This window comes from Haliaeetus leucocephalus, unplaced genomic scaffold (genome assembly GCF_000737465.1).
Source record: "Haliaeetus leucocephalus isolate CR32 unplaced genomic scaffold, Haliaeetus_leucocephalus-4.0 Scaffold598, whole genome shotgun sequence".
NCBI lineage: Eukaryota > Metazoa > Chordata > Aves > Accipitriformes > Accipitridae > Haliaeetus > Haliaeetus leucocephalus.
Window position 1 is genome coordinate 3997530 of NW_010973034.1, and position 14035 is coordinate 4011564.

The following is a 14035-nucleotide window of genomic DNA, read 5'->3' on the forward strand; positions in this document are numbered from 1 at the left end:
GGTTATGTTGTGGTGTTTCCAGGCTCCCAAAGACTATGATGATTCATTATGTTTAGGCAACAGATCTATTTCCAAAGACCACGACATCAGACATAGTAATATTTAAAGGTCCATGCTTCCAAGAGCTTGTATTTGTCCCTATGATGTAAATGATTTTCAATCATAAAAGTTGTTTTGATGAGAACATAAGTTAACTTTGGGAATAAAATCAATGTATTTTTTGGAAGACACAACCCAGAGTTTAATTAGTTTTTTAAGAAAAGGACAACTGTTGGTCTGGAACTATTTGTGTTTCACACTTAGAGCAGATAAATATTTTTATGGTTTAAGCAGATAACACATGAAAGTCTGATACAATTTTATTTCTAAATGAGCAATTTTTGTTTTGTTTTTCTCTGTAATAAACCTCCTGCAACACATTGGACTATTTTTTTTTTAAAAAAAGAATATCATTAGTCACTATGGAGCTAAATTACCAGTTTGGAATAATTGCCAATTACTCTTTCTATAAGGAAACTAGACCCAAATGATTAGGAAATACTATCTCCATAATTCTGAGAAGTGTTTCTAATTCCTAAACTCTGTATATAGCACAGTCAGTCCATTTTCAGAGGAAATGACCTTGTACCACTGGAAAAACAGATTTGCATCTAGAAGATTACATTACAGGAGTAGAATTTTAACAGTCCTCATGCAAAAAGAATGGGTCTCTACAGGTTGTATTGATGAGTATCTTGATGGTTTTTGAGATTTGTAATTGACTATTAACAGCAGACCATTGCAATGATCTTTCTGCCAAAATGAACATCTGCTGACGTGTGAGTTGCATGAAAACCAGTTCTGTGAGACTCTCTGTATATGAGAACTCTAGTTTCATTGCTGTTTTAATTCAGTCCTTGCCTTGCACCCAGCGTTCAGTGAAGATAAGTTTATACCTCAGTCCACACAAACTTTATTCACATCTTCGACTGCATATTGCTGAGTTGGGTATATCTCTGGTAACAGAAGCAATCTTGCCCCTTTCCACCCTATGGCTGCCAAAACTTACCCAAGAATTTGTAAATGCTCGGACGGTTGGCCCAACTGCAGTTCCTTGTGTCAGCACTTCTCTGCTAGCTGTACCAAATTTAAGTAGTTTAAAATATCTTGGAAATGTCTGTACCAGCTGTAGGCATACCTTCAGATACATTGTAGGCATGCATAGCTTTCCTAATGTTGTTTTCTGGTTATGACTGTAAGATAGTGGAGACTCAAACTGTTGGTAATTTTGTTAGGGAGCAAGGACAACATCTTATGTAAGCAGGGATCTTGTCAATGCTGGAAATGTACACTGATGAATCTAAACCAGTTCCTTTAAAAGCTGGTTATGTTAATTTAAGGTCTGTCGTGGATGCTCACAAATTTGGAGGTCAATTTTTACGACACCACCAGTCAGTGGCTGTGGCCCAGCTACATGCAGTCTGCCTTTGGTGAGCTAACGCATTGGCTATTTTTACTGATGATGTCAGAAATGCTAAATAAACCTTAGAGTTCTACTTATTTTGGCTGTAGAGTACCTTCAAAAGCAGCAGTCTATAATTCTGCTTCTTTGCACGTTGCTGTCTAGCCTTTCTGCTTTTGGGTTTCTGAGATGGAAGATGTGCAGAAATCCCAGAAAAAGGCCCCTACTCATGCTCTGAGTAACTCAGCTCTTTATGTGATGTACAGGTGGTCTGCTTGTGCATGATCAATTATTTGCAGCCATTTTATGAAGGCAAATGATCATGTCTGTAATTTGAGGTAAGCCTTGTACTCTTAAACCTTCCAATGTTGAGAGATTTGCATGTAAAGTAAGTAGAACTTGCATTTAACAGTAATCTTAACTAATTGTATGCTGCCTAACATTTGTACCAGACATGGCTGTTACTTGTACTGTTCCTGTCAAAAGTGTCCCTTTTGGTGTCCTTCTGCATCCCTTTCAAAACAGAGTATGGTTCTGATCTATGTTGTAATAATATGGAATGTCCCTGCCCATCAGTGGCAGCATCTCCTAATTTTAAGACCCATTATTAAGACTGGGTGTAAGATAGGCTGTGAAGGTGAAGGAGGTTGAAGAAGCCTACCAGCACTTACAGACTTACACAGTTGTACTAATATATCCATATAGGTAACAACCTCTGACAGAGGTGCAGGGCTTTGTAGCTAGACGTGAAGTTGCAGCACTAAACTAGGTACTACAACAGATTTACATGTTTTGCTGCTGCCTCAGAAACATTTCAGGACACGAGCAAGATGGAATTGAGCTCTAACACTGCTATTTTGCACTGACACGGGCCAAAAATGTGATTTATGTTTACCTTTATATTGTGTTGGGAGGAGTGCCAGACCACAGTATCAGACAGCGATAAGCATCTCTTTTAATCCCATCCTGCCAACCTTTAATCTCCCCTATTGTTTTTTTTTCTCAGTGAAGGAATGATTGAACCCTCTGAGGAGCCAAATTTTCAACCGTTGACTTTCTTTCTCCCCACAGACAAACCTGGGCTAGCTGACCCATTTACAAAATGCTATCTTTGTTCTATGTGTGTGCCAGGAGGAATTTTCTGATGCAATTGTTAACAAGTTTTCACATTTTATATAGTTTCCTTCCTGAACAAAAGTCTTGCTCTTCACTTAATCTTTCCCTGTCTTCTCTTTCCTTATTTTTGAGAACACATAGGTGTGTGTTGGGTTATTTGTTTGGTTTTTTTCTTAAAGGAAGCATTGTCAGTTCTTTGTACACGAGCAAAGCTAGTTCTGATACTGCCAGTAGGAAACAGGAAGGTGAATTGAAAGGTATCTGTTGAGTTTGGGTGACCACTATGAGTTGATTTGCTAGTTGAAATTTCCCAGTGATACTTCATAGTAAAGATTTTTCTTCAGGTGTGTGATATGGTCAGAATTCTGCAGGCAGCATTTGTTAAGAGCTGCTGTTAACCTGTGCTTCTTCTGTCAAGTTTGCAGAAAGCATACAGGGTCAAAAGTTTCACTGCAGGATTGTCGTGTCATTTAAAACAACATTAACGCTCCCTAGTCTATCACAAGTACTTCCCTCTTACCTTCTAAGTGCTTCCACCTTTGCTGTTAGTGCGGTAGGTATCTGAAGTTTGCTGTGTAGTGCTTTCAAAACACAGTATCGTTGGTCAATTGGTGGCTACTTAAAAAAGTGGTATTTTTAACACTGCTTCTGGCTTTTCTTAAACTCATTCTCAGAGACACCTGATAGGCACACCCTAGTCTCGAGGAATAGCATAAATAGAAACTATAGAGTCTTCGTTGTGATACAGATTTTGAAAGGAAAATATAATCAAAAGGGAAAATACAAAGAAAGATTAAATAAAAAGTATTTTTTTCATAATGTGTGTATGTGTGTACATATCCTCCTCTCCAATCAATGAGGAAAAGTTGTTGTCATTCCTGGTCACAGGTATGTAGTTATGTTGGTATGGGAATGCATCACATATTTGTGTGCACTTGTAATATAGGAAGAAACCTGCTTTTCATTTCAGTGCTAGAAAAACAGTTATTGATTACAGAGTGAGTGAGACTTTAGGTGATAACAGAAATCTATAATACTGAATGATAAAGGTAGGCCAAAAAGATATTTCTGAGATAAAAATGAGAATAGGCTTTCAAAAAAGCATCTAATTTTTTTTCCTGCTAATTTCAAACACCATCTAGATATGTCTGATAATCCTCTTAGGCACACATTTGAATCATTCATGCACCTAACCACTTTGAAAATCTGGTCTGAAGCTAAAATCAAATGGGTTTGTAAAAAACACAAGAGTTTTGTCATTCTACTTAGCAATGATGAAATGTCTACTACTAAGGCAATTTGCAAACAGAGAAAACTTTTACTAGGTCCCTGCCTTCCCTTTCTGCTAATTTTAGCAAGGCTGGCTTTAGGAATGAGTGAAGAAGACATTGGTGCGAAGTTCCAGCCTGAGCGGGGTGGGAAACTCATGGCCACGGGTGAGCGTGAGAAGAGAGTGAGTGGGGAGTAGCTGTGGATTCTTTCTGGTCCGCAGGGCAGCTTCTGTGACAGTCTGCGGATGCACGGAGCGTGGAGACCTCCCTGCTAGCCCTAGCCTTGCTGCTGGTGTTGTCTGTTCTGTTCTCCACCAAGCTCCTCCTGTGCTGTTCAGGAAGAAAGCTCTGCAGCTGTTAGGCAATCCCAGCAGTTGGAGAGGTGAGGTAGGAAGTAATGATGAAGATTGGTCATGTCAACTCATATGGAAGAAGTGACCGAGAAGCAAATATGGAGGCAAATGCAGGATGCAGTCAGATACGCTGGTGATAATGCTGTGGAGACGGATGCTTCCTTAGTCGCAACAGTGAGAGAACCAGACTGCTGTAAAATTAGATTTGCAGCCTCAAGAATGAGGGCAAATAATTTTCCTAGTACAAAGACTGTGGATTTCTGTAGAGTGGAGTGGATTTCTATAGGAGAGTGACTACAGATTCTGACCTAGGCTTGTGCTGGCTCCCTAAATGGCATCTCCTTTTGCTGCTCTTGAAGACAGAAGAAATGGGTGCTGTTATCCATTGGTGTGACCCTGTCAGTCATTTCCTATGGTCTTATGTAGCCCTGTACATTGCCAAGTAAATATAAGCAATATCTTCTATGCATTTAGTTTCAGTGAAAAACAGGAAACTGAGCTACAGATAAGCTATTGTTTGAAATTCAAACTAGATCAACTTTATTGATCTAGGTACAATGTGATGATTAAGAACACAATTCACTTAGCCTTCTTTCAAATTCTCAGTGAATGACTTGAAGCGGTTCTGACTTTATTGCTGGTTTCTAAAATGTTATTAGGGACAGAATAATGGCAAAAAAGCTTTTCTCATGTGTTCTGGGTTTTTTTAATGAATTACAGAATTCTGAAGCTTCAGACTTATGTATGGTTTCAGGGTCATAAAGTTGTTTGGAAAGTTTTTCTGGAAATGTGTTTATTGAGTATTTTTACCTGGTGGGTTATGTTGTGATGGACCACAAAGACAAAAAGGTACGATTGTTTCCAATTTTTTTTTTTTAATTTTTATTGTAGTATTTTTTTTCTTTTTGCAAAGCTGTTTGTATCATGCAAAAGCCCATCCAAACTTTATAGCCTACAAGTACCAAAAATAGATAGAAGGCCTGTTTTAGGGTGTAGAGAGGTATGTGCACGGGAATGTAGATAATGTCTTTTTACAATTTAAAATGATAACTCTAGATCCATAGGCTAGATGTGCTTTATTTTCTGAACCAGTTAACTTTCTTCTGTCATGGAAATCACAAATGGATATTCAGTTGAACCATTAAAGAATAACATTTTCTTTTTTACCATCTTGTGTCAACACTTTGTCAGCTCTCTTGGAATAATATCCTAATTGATCTTTTTCCTTGCCCTACCCATATTTTACATGCAAAAAATGGTGGGAGTCAGAGTAGAGAGAGAAATGTGTTCAGTGAGTAGTCAGAACTGTAGAACAAGTCATTGGAAAGAAGAGGGGGAGAGAAGGAAATAAATGAACTAGACAGAGATGCAATTCTAAAATGTATTGAATACAGATGCAGCTGTGATGAAACCAAAAGAAAAAGTATTTCTCTCACATGAGGGTTATCTTAACATTAATTAACTACTTGCTTGTTGCCTAATATTCCTGACAGATGGAAAAAAATGTGCCTGCAGTGCATCTTAATGAAGTAAGCATATAAAAGAAAGCTGCCAAACAGATGCCATACTGAAAAAAAGAGAGGCATGCAAGACTAAAAGGGTTAAAGGTTCATGGTCTGCTTGTGTTTTCATTGTTTGCACTGACTGTAACTGAACTTTTTGTGCATCTGACTACAAGTGGAAAAGGTTGAAGAATGGTCACCAGTTCCCTTCATTGGCATTCACAGTTAAACTGCCTCAGTAGGCTATGTGACAGCTCATTTTTGATCCTAGATACTACAAATAATACTGTATCTGCAATTCTGGAACCGGCCAATGCATCTGTGCATTGTTTCCCTTGGGTCTGAATAACTTTTTGACTTGAGAGCATTGTGCCACATGCATACGTGAGGTCAGTCAGCTTGGGTTTGCCGTGTTCATACAGTGTTGCACAAAAAGCTAAAAGCGTCACCAGAGCAGTAAGGTACCTGAAGGGGTTCCTGTAGCTGCATCCTACAGGACTGGACTGTGAGCTTGTGCTGCTAAATCTGAGCTGGCTTGTCTGAGCTTGTCTGAGCAATCTGTACCGAGCAATCTGTGCTGAGCTCCTGAGGTACCTGAGCTTGTAATTTGCTTAAGGAAATTAGTAACATTTCCAGTTAGGACAATGCAAAATACCTCTGTATTGCTTCTAGGTCCAAGCCAACTTTTTAAGATAAGTAGTTGAATTAAGAAAAATCTGCTTTAGGATGAGGACAGCTGGACAGCTTTAATGTTGCTGGACCTTTGTCTGCGAATCAGAGGAGCCATCCAAGGCCAGTGAAAATGTGATTCCATTTTTTTGGAAGGAAAGTGCAAGAACTCTCCAAAGTTTGCCAAAGAGGTTATAACTTCCTATAATGGACTGTAATGAGCTGATTTGAAGCCTTTATTCTCCCATATGTAACTTTAAGCATAAAAGGATGAATATTGTCCTTTCTAAAGCCTGGTGCAGTTTAGTGTACTGCTTCTGTAATTCCTGCACCTCTGAAATAGGATCTGATATAGCTAGAGCCTATTGACTTTTGTGCCAAGCACAATGATGTGTCTATCTGGATAGCTTAGTGCAGAAGGAGATGTTGGGGAATTAGATCTGCATGAGAGGGAGTGTTTTGTTGGATTTCGTGTTCTGCTGGCTCTTGGAGATAAGCTGCTGTGCAATTTTATTTTTGCTCTAATGATTTGTTTCAAGGTTGCTCAGAATCTTAGGTAGAAATCCCTTTTACTATGACATTCTTCTAGATAATAGCTGAATTTTCTCCATCTCTGAAAGTAGAGAGATGAAAAATGAATGATGAAATTATGATAATTGATACAACATATTCCCACTTTATAAAAAAAACTAAATTGAAGCTCAGAGAAGTAAAATGGCTTTTCTTTCTGTTGGGAAAAAAGGTTTTACCTAGTGTTTACTCTCATGCTGCCTTGTGTTGAAAGATTGACTGTATCTTAAATCAAGATTCGATTCTTAAGTGATGGGAGTAAGAAAAGCAAGGACTGAATTAAGAGTCTCCTGACATCCAGACCTCTATTTGGACTGTTTGGATTTTCAGTGCTGCCTTTTTATCCTGGTGTACCTGGAAACTCTCAAATCACAGGTGTGAGAATTTGCTTGCAAAGTGTATATTTTTACCCAGTGTTAGTCATGCATAATTGCATACTAGTTAGGGAATATCATGAAGGATGTGCTGACTTATAAAAAAATATCTTATATATATATATATAAGATTTTATCTTGATTAACCAGTTGTTACAAGTTTATTGAAGTCTGGCTTTTAAGGTATGTGATTGTTTAGTAGGCCTATGAGGTATGAAGTGAATGAAAATCATGAGCAACTTGTTCTCTTTGCAATGCAATCTTTCCACAAAAAATGAGCATGTTTCTCAAATCCATATATGAATGAGCAGAAATGTTAAGTTTGTAAAGAACTGTATGTTTTCTTCATAGTGTACATGCATCTAAACCGTGTGTCAAATCAAAAGATTACAGCAAAATATTTATTGTTGCTATATGAATGAAATGCTGCATCACATCTTGCTTTTGTGAGAAAAGCATTTTCTAAAGTAAAAATAAAGGTTGTCTTTGTCAGTATTTTTGGTGGGAAATCATCAGGCAAAGTTCTCTAAACAGAGTATATGAAATCGATGTCTGCCTGACTGAAGAGGGCAGTGGTGCCTAATGTGACAGAATCTCCTCATTTTCAACCAAATACATTTTATTTCTCACTAGATTTCCTTTGATGGATAACCTGAAAGTCTTCTATTACTCTTTTTGAAATGCTTTATGCAATTACACTTTAGAAAATGGTACTTCTGTACATTAGCGTGTAGGAAATATCAGAGTTTGAACCACTGATGCATCAGTGTTCCTGAGATTGACTGCAAAGTCTGAAATAACTTTAAAACCTTGCTGATTTTTTTTTTCTATATTAGTTTTAGACTTCTGCTTTTATTTCTTTAGAACTTTTCTCAAAATTTCAAACTGCTTTCTGTAGATCATTAGTCATTTAGAAGTAAGTCAAATCAATTTAGGTAATTTTAGACACACAGTATGAAAACTGATGATTTTGTGCCTTTACGTTTCTTGAATACCAAAACATAATTGTCTTATCTTGTTCCCTTAATGTCTTTCAAAGTAGACACTTAAAAAATGTAGGTATTTAGAATCATGAGGCAATTCTGAAAATCATAACCAGAAAGAATGGAATATGGAAGGAAAGTGGTTTTTTTCTCCCTAGAAGACTACTTAAAATGAGCAGCTCACCTATTGTTAGAAAAAAAATAATGAATGAATCAGTAAGAGCAAAGAAAGAAATTTCTTGTAGGATTATTCTCTTGCCAACATTTTGCTACTTACCACCATTGTGTATCAGACAATTTGCTAGAACTCTTGAGATATTCATTACATTAATTAAAATGTTTTTCTTTGGGTTTTTGTGGAAGTCTTTCAATACATTTGCTTCTTTTGACCCAAGTGATGCATTTTAACTGTGGTACTAATGAGGCAATGGCATAGTATTCTAATTCAGTTTGGAAAAGGTTTTTGTCATATGAGCCAAGTTGGCAACTTGTTTGAAGTTCCTATAATTAAAGCATATATCTTAGCTGAAATTCTGTTTAGCCAGTTGATTATATTTTCAAACAGCTAGCCAAATTGGCACAAAAAACCCTCTCAAAGAGATCAGGCTAAAACTATTGATGTCTTCATGAAACATTTCTAATTAGCTGACCTCATAATGAACCGAGGTCGGTAAGTGCATAGATTTTGACAGTTACTGGTCTTTGACTTTTAATTTTACCTTGCATTGTTTTATTTTTTCCTGGTGTAAGTGAAATAACCTAAGTTGAGCGAGTGAAGCAATGCATTTCATTGTAGCATTGCATGCTGTTCCTCCTGTAGGTTTGCCTGATGATGGCAGGAGAGATCAAACTTAGGTTGTTCTTATGGAAGGTGAGAACAGAGATGTTTCCTGTAGCTGTCATAGGGTGGTTTTTAATCTGAAGCTCTGAAGCTTGTGAAAGGTAATTTCCTAGCCATTCTGCAGTTTTCTTGGGGTGTGTGTGGTTAAATTCCCATTTTTTTGACAGAACAGATGTCTTTCTGTGCAGCAAAAGGAATTGGAAAGGGACTGTTAAAATACATGCATTTGGAGGTTTTCTTGTACACAAAATCAGAAACCTAAAATACCATTCCAAAGTCCTGAGATCAGATCTTCTTAGTACCAGGGGGTAATTTTCATGATTTCCTTTGAATCACCAATTCAGATGATTAGTGCTTTAACAAGTCATGATTTGAATGAAGTATAGCACTTAATCTATCAGAAAATAATTTTAGTTATGTTTGGTGAATGTGTGGAGTTTGGTGGTGGGGTTTTTGTGATGGACAATGTATGTGTTCAGTGTACAAAGGAATGGTTATTAAAAAGTAGGATCAGCAAGAAAAATGGATGTACATAATTCAGAAACATCACATTCAGATCTCCTGTGATGAGTATGCCTTTGAACTGTGTTCTTTTTTGGTTTGTTTTTTTGAAAAAGTGAAAATGAATGACTCAATGCTTAAAGCAAAGAGTACATAGCACTTTAAGTCTCTCCTCTGATAAATATACCCCCAATTAAGCACCATGCTTTTCAAGAAAGTTTTTGTGTTACTGAAGTAGGATTTCACTTCACTATTTAGTAAGGGAGGCCACAGTAGTGACAGCAACTTTATCACAACAGTGGCAGCTAATAACTTGGGATTGAAAAATGAAAATGTTCAGTTCTTTATTAAAACTAAAAAATCCTTTCCTTGAGCAAGGGAGCACAAAATTCTTAAGGGAAAAAGAGGCAGCTTGACTTCATCATTAGACAAACTTTTTTTTCTCAGATGTGTTTCATATGTTACTTCCAGCCCCCCACTACTCTTGTTTGTGTAATTTTTGGAACAGGAGATTGTTATTTGTATTCTTCCAGAGTCCCTACTATTTGACTGTACTTTCTCCTTATGCTGTGAGACTGTCAAATTTTTGTTCAGATATTGGTAGCTTCTGTAGGGGTAACTGTGTGTTTAAGGCTTACCTTCATCCTCTCCCTTGCTAGAACCATGTTGTGTCTGTTTAAGCTGTCATAAGATGCTGAAGCGCAAATTTAACCCAATAATTTTTTACGGTTTGATACAAAAACCACTTAAAGTGCTTGGTAAGCACTTTGCTATTGCCCTTGATCCTGAGGAGGCCTGAGCCAAGCAGAGAGAAGGCATGCAGATGAGTTTTACTTGTTTCAGTTCTGACCGGTGTAGCTGCTCTTGCGTGGGAACTGATTCAGGTTCAGATTTCTCAAGGTTTGAAACAGGATGAGATTATTTCCTCAGTTTCTGAAGAAATCATACTGGCAGATCCAGTGTTGATAGCACCAGCCATGCATATTTAGTTACAAATATATGCTTGAATTTAAATTGTAGCACCTCCAGTGTTTTGTTTTGGAGAATTTGAGCCAAGATAAATCCATATGAGAGTCACTAAGAATGAGTACTGAAAGGCTTTTTTGAGGGTTTTTTTTTTGTTTCCTTCTTTCTTTTTTAACCTTCCTCTATACAGACTTTCCCAGCAACGTTATTCTTGGTCACTGACTGCTGCTTCATGGGCTTTTGAAACGACTCATAGTGCCTCTTACTCATATAGTAACTTTTCTTTATAATTTGGCCTTTTTCTATCATTTGTGAAATGCTTTTTGATAACCCATTGGTGGCACTAGGAAACACTCACCAAAGTCACTGCCTCCAAAATGATCTATATCTTTGCAAGTGGACCTACAGTTGAATATTTTATTGATTTGTAGGAAACCAAGTCTATCAATAAAGCACACAATCCCTTTTGAGGTGTGAAAGCTTTGAAAGTCATGAAGCTTGGTAGCAAATTTTTGAGGGAATTACAGCTTCCTCTTGCAAGGTGCTGAGTGTCATTAATGCCCATGGAAAGCACTGGGAGATCAGGTTCTGCACTTCAGAGAACATCTCATCATTCTGGAGGACTGAGCCTTCCCTTAAACTGTAGGAGCATCATTTTTCATTGCACACAATTTCCATAGCTCCATGCTGTACTTCTAATGAGAGGATTATATCAAATTGCTTCTGTGACAGATAGGAAATATATGCCGCTAATCCACTCCAGGGGCTAAACATTTGTCTACTGAGTATTTCTTAATCTCTGGAACTAAGCTAATCTATTCAAGGACAGCCAATAACTTAAAAATACTGACAGAAGAGATGTGCTCAAGATCAGTTCAGAAGAGGGCTTCTGCCTTTTTTGCCGTACCAGGAAAACTTCCTAATAGTTGTCTATTGAATGCATAGCTGGCTGACTGGTGCATCTAATTCTACAATGAGTTTGATGTGTGTAAAAGCAGGTGATAGTTGAGACTTTAAGTAGTATCCCATCATAACCTTCTTTTAATCTGTGCTGCTTCTTAAGTGAGGAAGCACATATCAAACTGTATCTTCATGGAGTTCATTGATTCTCATTCAGCATCTTAGTATTCTTCTGAAACCTTCCTGAACCTCTGTAAGATATTTTTCCTCAGAAACTGAAACTTGGGGTGTCCAAGGAGAAAATACAAAGATTTGAATGCATTTTCAGGGAAAGGTCTGTAGTTATGTATTATATTTTACTTCTAACCCATATAAGGAGATGATGGGTTCTTGGACATCTTTTTTGATGCTGAAGCTTTGTCTAATGGATAATCTCTAAATCTGAGCTGATTTTTTTTGAGACTATCAATAAATCATGCGTTATGTTTTATCACTCAGTTATATGAATCAAAAGCCTGCTAATTTTAGAGTGAATATTGCATTTTCCATAGTGTTACCACATTTAAGAGAGCTTTAGTAAGATTTAATGGAAACCCAGGCCCATATAGTAATCATGTTCAATATCAAGTAACAGGTGGAAACGAGGATGTGTGAGAGGTTGCCTTCCTTTCTTTATTCCTCATATAAATTTTCAGAGCAACTATAATGGTTCTTGGCTTTTTTTCTTTACTACAGTAAAAAGAAGAATGTCAGAGAAAAGTCAAGCCCTAATACAAAGTTTGCTGGCTCATTTTGTATTCAGGTGGCCTTGGTCTGTGGGTGAGAAGAAGACAGAGGGTGATCTCCCAGGACTTGTTTCTATCCATGCACATGGTGTATGTGTATACACTGTGATTAGCAAATTTTAGTAGTTACGAAATCTGGTTCTTAGGGAATGCCAGATTTTGCTATTGTATATGAAATGCAAATTCCCTATAAACTCAAATTCTCTGTAATTAGTTCTGCAACTGCATTTTAGATATAAAATATAGAAGCAAAATGTATGGGTTTTTTAGGCTGGAAACAAGAAGAAAAACTTTGAATGAGATTGGGTTTCCTTTTTTTGTAAATGTATGCACACCTCAAGTAAATCCATATACATCTTAAAACTACAAAAAATCTATAATGTTATGACTTCTGTTTTTCACACATCTGAGCAGAAATTTTTCTTTCACTGAAACATAGACATATTATGTATGGTTTTATATATATATTTATTATTACAATGTGTACATACTTATAAACACTCATATAAATATAGTACCTTGTTAATATTTGAATAAATGTAACTTATCTTTCCTAGGGATGAGAAGGAGATATATTAAATTTATTGTGCATTGTTGCCAGAATCTAACCCATCTAAATTTTTCCCTGACTGTTTTCTGTTACTGGATGTTTTCCCTAGATTCCTTTCTTTCAGAGATACGATTTTTTTGCCAGTGCTAGTGCCCCATAAACAAAATTTAATAATTAAAGAAAGGCAGCAGTGCTTAGTTTATTTTTAGCAATGTCAGAATTTAACAAAAAGGAGGTGTCTGCTTAGATGGGAATTCAGTCGCATGCTATTAATTTTATCTAACTCACCTGTCTGTCATTTGCTGATACTCAACTTTATATTTCATTTAAACAGTCTTTTTTTTTCCTTTTTTTTTTTTTTTCCTTCTGGGTTTCGGAAGGTTATTGCTCAAATATCCTTCCTGAATTCTGTTACCAAATTGTCTTTGTCTTAGTTTAGTTTCTTCCTGTCATACCAAAGTCAGGAAACTTACAGGAGTGCAGCATCTTCTGTGGTATCTGACCTCCTAAGGAGCAAGATCTTACCACTGCATAGGGCACTACAATAAGGTACCAAAGAGACAGGCCTTTAATTAGTCTTACAGTGAATGTTATACTCACTTTTGGGCACTAGGTTTCTCTTCTTATCCACAGCTCTTTAAATCTTCATCTTGGTTAATGCATATTATTTCTGCGTTATGAATTCTTGGAAGATTCTCTGTGGGGCTTTGTAACATTCTGCCTAGTGCCTTTGGCAATTTACAGGATTTATTAAATTATTCCCTAAGAAATGTCCAGGGTCTCTCAATTGCAGTAACATCCTTTCTACTAGTTAACCTTGACACTAGATTTGAGCTTTTGTATTTGTCTTTTATTCCCTAGTATATAGCTATTGAATCTCTAACATTTATTTAAATATGTTTTTTTTCCTCATATTTTTGTTTGCCAGGATCAGACTAAACATGCTGGTGTTCCATCAAAAGAATCTATCAGAAAGAGCATAAACGCAGTCTTTTTTTTTTTAAAAAAAAAAAAAAAGGCTAGAAATGCTGAGTATTTCACTGCTGTTTAGCCCTATCCTACTTTTATAATCATAAGGTCATCATCATTTTCATTTGTTTTCCTGGGCAGTCAGAAGTTCATACATTTTCTAAGAGAGTAGAGAAACAATGTGTAGAAGTTCTGTCATTTTCTCCTTGAGTTATAGTCTTCTTGAAAAAGGAGGTAAAAGGAG